This window comes from Austrofundulus limnaeus, unplaced genomic scaffold (genome assembly GCF_001266775.1).
Source record: "Austrofundulus limnaeus strain Quisiro unplaced genomic scaffold, Austrofundulus_limnaeus-1.0 Scaffold2, whole genome shotgun sequence".
In the NCBI taxonomy this organism is placed as follows: Eukaryota; Metazoa; Chordata; class Actinopteri; order Cyprinodontiformes; family Rivulidae; genus Austrofundulus; species Austrofundulus limnaeus.
Genome location: NW_013952404.1, coordinates 4,658,485 through 4,663,657, shown reverse-complemented (window position 1 = coordinate 4,663,657; position 5,173 = coordinate 4,658,485). Strand labels below are relative to the sequence as shown.

At 42.6% G+C, this 5,173-nt stretch overlaps 1 protein-coding gene across 3 annotated transcripts in view; it reads left to right on the top strand.

Annotated features, from left to right (window-relative positions):
• Nucleotides 1-646: 646 nt before the first annotated feature.
• akt1 (v-akt murine thymoma viral oncogene homolog 1) overlaps nucleotides 647-5,173 on the top strand; it is a gene marked incomplete at its 3' end in the record, with an annotated part of 41,545 nt that continues 37,018 nt past the window's right edge. For 2 of the 3 annotated variants that reach the window (XM_014011865.1, XM_014011879.1), the window contains 1 exon segment: nucleotides 647-1,107. 3 annotated transcript variants of the gene reach the window in all.

Here is a 5,173-nt window from a genome sequence, read left to right as displayed (position 1 = left end):
GTGTCAATAATTGTATTGGCAATGTGGCCTCTTTCTGCACACATACAAACCAACCCCTGGCACCACCTTCTGCCACAACTCCATTGGTCTAATGGTCTATGTCATGGACTTTCATGTGGGAGATCAGRGTTCAAAACCCAGTTAATGCAACTTTAAGAAAAAATCTCTTCAAACTTCATATTGTCACACAATTACCTTAATTACAAACACCTGCTGATGTGACAGGCGCAAGCTGGTATAGAAAACACATTTGAACTTTGTCAAAGTTCATTCTGCAAGTCCAGTGCTGCAGGCAAAGCCATGCTGCAATGACATGCTACATGGCAATGCACACTTGTTTTTACATCGTAAAAACCCATGTCCAGTTCTGTATTCTCTTCTATTTTTAAAGTCAAATAATTAGAAATTTTTGTAAGGGTTTTGTTAACTAATTTGCTGGATTTCCTGTTTTCTTAAAATAAAATGAAAATAGAATAACCATACATTTTTCAATATCTATTTTTAAAATGAAAAACGAATGACCAAAAAGTACACGGACCCACGAGCTGTAAAATCTGAAAGAAAAAAAAACTTATCAGATTAATCAGTATTTTACTACAGCTCAAAGCAATTGAAATCACTACTGGTTAACAAGAACAAAGTTAATCTCGTACAGTATCTTACATCATTGCAGGAAGTGGAAAGTAAAAAGCATCCCTCTGGATAAACAAGGACCCACTTTTGGCATCTCCACCGGCCTTGTGCGTGCCCCCGGGCCGTTAACTGAAAACAACCGGCGCAGGAGAGTTCACCGAGGCCGTGCGTCCCGGGTTCCTCTCGTGCTGCAGGTTTTTTTCTCTCTCTTCTCTTTTTCTATTATTCTTCAATGGGACTCCTGGTGTAACTCCTCTGGCTGATAAAAGGTCGGCGCTAGGACCCGGGAGGCGCCCAGCGCCTCAGCGGCTCAGCAGCAGCAGCAGTTTGGGAGGTGTAGTGGAAGAAAAGGCAAGAGAGAAACGGAGTAAATGAGTGCGCTTCTGTCCACATTGTTGAAGGACTTATCAACTTCAAACACTTTCGAAACACCTCCCTAGAATGAGACGGACACGCTGTTGAGCTCCCGGCCAGGTAAACGTCCACGTTTTCTTCGCGTGTTTAACTCCAAGAAGGTCGAGAGCTGAAAACAGGGTAGGTCCCCCATTGTACTCACATACATGGGATGCGGTTATTCTCACCCGAGCTGCCCCGCTAGGCCCCATATCCTTTCTGTCGCTAACAGCAAACCCGAATTTTGCTACTTTTCTGGCTTCATTTCCCCGAGGAAGTTACCGAGCAGGAAAGACGAAGGCTTTACAAACACCACGTAATGAATTCCAACGCGTCGTTGCTCCACTACAAACATTTAGTTCGCCTTTTTGTTGTTGTTCTAAAGAAGTCAGCCAGTCGGTGTTTTGGCAAAAGGCGCCTCTTTGAAAGGCGAACAAAACAAAACAAAAAGTATCTTGCAGAAAGTTGTTTTTGCCCGAGCTTTATGGCCCTGGAGGCAAATGAAAACAAATGAGCTCAACAAGAAGAGAGGGCAGCTCATTCATTGTTATAAACCACCACKGCGTTTGTTTACTCACTTTGGTTGGACTTTTATTGCCACACGTTTAACCTTTAGTCACTTGCTTTGTTGGGTKTTTTTTGTTTGTTTTTCATCACAGTCTCAGCAGACAAAAAAGTTAACACACTTTTATTTTTTGTGACTTGTTTGACACTGCTGGCTCTCAAAATGGGGCCTTTTTTATGTAGTTTTTTTTCTTTTGTAAACTTCAGGGAGGTCACAACGAAAATGCCACAACTAACTGTGTTATTTTCTAGTTTTCCTCTCCAGTAATCATTCCAATGCGATAATGCATGTTTTTGATTGGCTCCTCTGTCTTCACTGTCATTATCACCACCACCTACAGCAATGACAGTTGTTCACATATCCACTTAATCATGCTAACTACAGGGTCTTTTTGTTGTCAGGTAAGTTTATTTGTGTAGAAACAAGTGAAACGATGTGATGCTGACATGCAAGAGGTGAATGTTTGTTTCCACTCCCCCCTCCCTCCAGAGTTCAAAGCAGTGCTGTACCCTTCAAGTGTCAAAATGTTTTGTTTTTATCAAGTCATGAGACTACGTCTGTCTGTTGTGAGCTTGGCATGTGACCCGAGGAAGACGCAACAAGCTGGCGTAATGATGCCGCCAGTGACTCTCCCTGTTCTATTTAGAAAATACCAGTCACCTCCCACCCAATCCCCTCGCAGCCCCCATTGACGCAAATGYGCCACTGGTTGCATGCAGAATCTCAAGAATGTTCTGTGAAAATTTAGCTTCTTCCAACAGATGGGACTCGGTCAGGAAACCCAGGAGTTGAATGTGACCGAGGAAGGTGCAGGTTACCGTTACCGCTCTTATTTTCAATCTGTGTCACAAAACGTTTCAGCAAAAACACCTTTTTTTTGTTCTGTATCACTCATCTTTTGATTCACCGCCRCCCTCGAATGGTTTAAGTATGTGGAGTTTGCTGATCTTTTAAAATAGTCTGAGTATCTGAGTAAAACAAACAAACAAACAAACACATCAACACGAAGGCTTTGTCGGCCGCGACGTCACAAGATTATGCCACCGAGTCTGCTTTGTTTTTCAAGGTCGCTCTTGTTGCCGTTTGGCATTTCAGCAACAGTTACTGCAATGTTCTTATTATCAATGATGTGTTTTCAGGGAACTTGAAAGAGGAACCCGATTCTGTAAAGTAGATTAGACTAATACCAGTTCCACTGTAGTGTTTGAAAACAAACGTTGCCCCCAGGGACCAATTTCCAGTAGCAGGTGAGCTTGTTTTGAAGTTTCCATTTCTTTTTTTTTTTTTTTAAATCACGTGAAATCCTTGAGCGTAATGTTCTGCCTTTTGTAATGACAAACCTGCTGCTGACTGTATTGTTTACCTGAGTGCCAGCAGGAACCAGGGGGAGAATCGGGCTTGTATTGATCTGCTGTGATGACAGAAGTGGTGTGGTGATGTCGGCCTGATTTTTCTGCTTCCTGCCCCAAGCTCATGGGACTGTCCTGTATGTTTTGCTGCGTGACACTGATTTGCATTGAATGGGATGCTCTCCCCTTCCTTTTTAGCTGGAGCCAGAAAGATGAATGATTGAAAACTGTCCTGACACCAGGGCGGGCAGGGAGGCAGGCAGGCAGGCAGGCGGTGGCCCACAGGCCTGCAGACCATGTGACTTGCCGTCGGGGTACTGGGTTCATTTAGTGGCTGCAGCCCAGCTTTTCCACCCAGGCCACAGTAGCAATAGGTCGCTCCCATTAAAACAGCAGCACTCTGTTGTGGCTCCAGAGCCAGTCTTGTGCACGTGTCGCCTTTTGGACTGCGGTGTGCGCGTACTAAAGTTTGTTTGTGCGATGCGTCACTGTGTGTGTATATAACGTGTCGATGTCGCCGAGTGCGCCGCCGAAAAGGATCCGATGGTTTGAGAGATCCCTAATTTGACTTRCGCTCGGTGCTTCTTTTCAAGACGCTTCCAGCATTGATTACATGAGAGAAGCTCATCAGGGCAATAAACCAAAACTTGTCAGAAGAAGAAAAAAATGCTTTGATGTCGTACGCTCACCTTTTTTACTTGCTGTTAGATGTGAGAGTAGAATGACAGTAAAAAGTGTGTTGATCACACATTTAGTGAGAGATGAAGTCAAGCCCAGGGCTGTACCGATATGACTCGTAGTCTGTCAATAGTTACATTCACTTCCTGTTGTTGGCCACACCAGTAAGCTGAATGAGGCCAGTCAAACAGAGCTTCTCTTTGATGCAAAAGCAGGAAAATTGATTTCAGTCAATGGTCGGGAATTGCCTGGTGCAGTGTGTGACGTTTGTGTATGGAAGCATGGCAATTGATTGTTTTCCTTCTGCCCTGCATTCAAAGCAGCATTTGTCAAGAAGAAGGCCTGAATGGATCAAAATGTCAAGTGTTTTTAGTAATGGTAGCCTGTAGAGGTTTTTTTTTTTTTTGTATATACTGTTTATGTATAACTACGTGGTGTGGATCTCAGCCAGTTTGTCAGATGACAGTGCACTTTCCCCGTACACAAGCCGTCATACAGTTTGATGTAAGGTTGAACTGTGTCGATTTCTGCAGCTTGATCTTTTAYTCGTATTTACTTTTTGTGCTACAGACGGTGTATTCATGAAGTCATAGATACACGTGATACTTAAACATTTATTCTGTAATCTTCACTTTGCTTTTTTTGTTTACTTGTGGAACCAGGAACACAAGTTCTTGTCAAATAAGTATCAGTCTGGAATTTTTTTGGGCTTATGCTGTAAGATCCAGTTTGTCTTAAACTAGTTATTTTGAACATGACAGTGGCAAAAAATAATTTTAAGAAACAGCATTTTTTCCCCTGTATGTTTCCACTGTAAGTTTAAAAATGGTAAGATTTATAAATAAAGCAATCATACTTTAGTTTGGGTGCTCTGATACRGAGTACCGAGTATTTACTGCATTGGAGCTTAAAAGTTACACAATGACTTAAAAACGTATTTCTTTCATTTAGAACAAGGTGGCTTTCCTTATAGACCTACAGCCCCCCCTGACTGTACCATCACAAACAGCATGATATATACTGTTACACATTTTAAAGTAATTAAAAAGAACAAATATGATTTTCTTTCAACTTGTAAATTTCTTTGGAACATGGAGCTGACAAACTTTTTTAAGTTGTTAGTGTCAGGGCTGTGTGATAAAACAATAACAATATATATCGCAGTAGACTAGGGGTGTCCCGATCCGATATTGATATCAGTCCGATATCAGCCAAAAAATGAGTATCAGATTTTATCGGCCTGCATAAAAAATGTCTGATATAAGCGCTCCGATATTAGCAGTCCGTTCCACCAGTTCACTGACTCCGCTCCAGTGTTTCTATCCAGCAACGCTTGGATCCAGCATGCAGAGCTCACGTGATCACAACAACATGCTGCGCTAACAAGTTAGCAAGAATGCCGGCAGAACTTTCTATTTTCATCAGAAACAGAATTGAAGCTAAGTGCAAAGTTGTCATGCACAAGTTTTCCGGAACCGTGAACGTTTTAAACCGGAACGACAACTACTCTCCACCCTGGAAGCAGCTTTGCGTTTCGGCTCGGTTCGATCAGCCT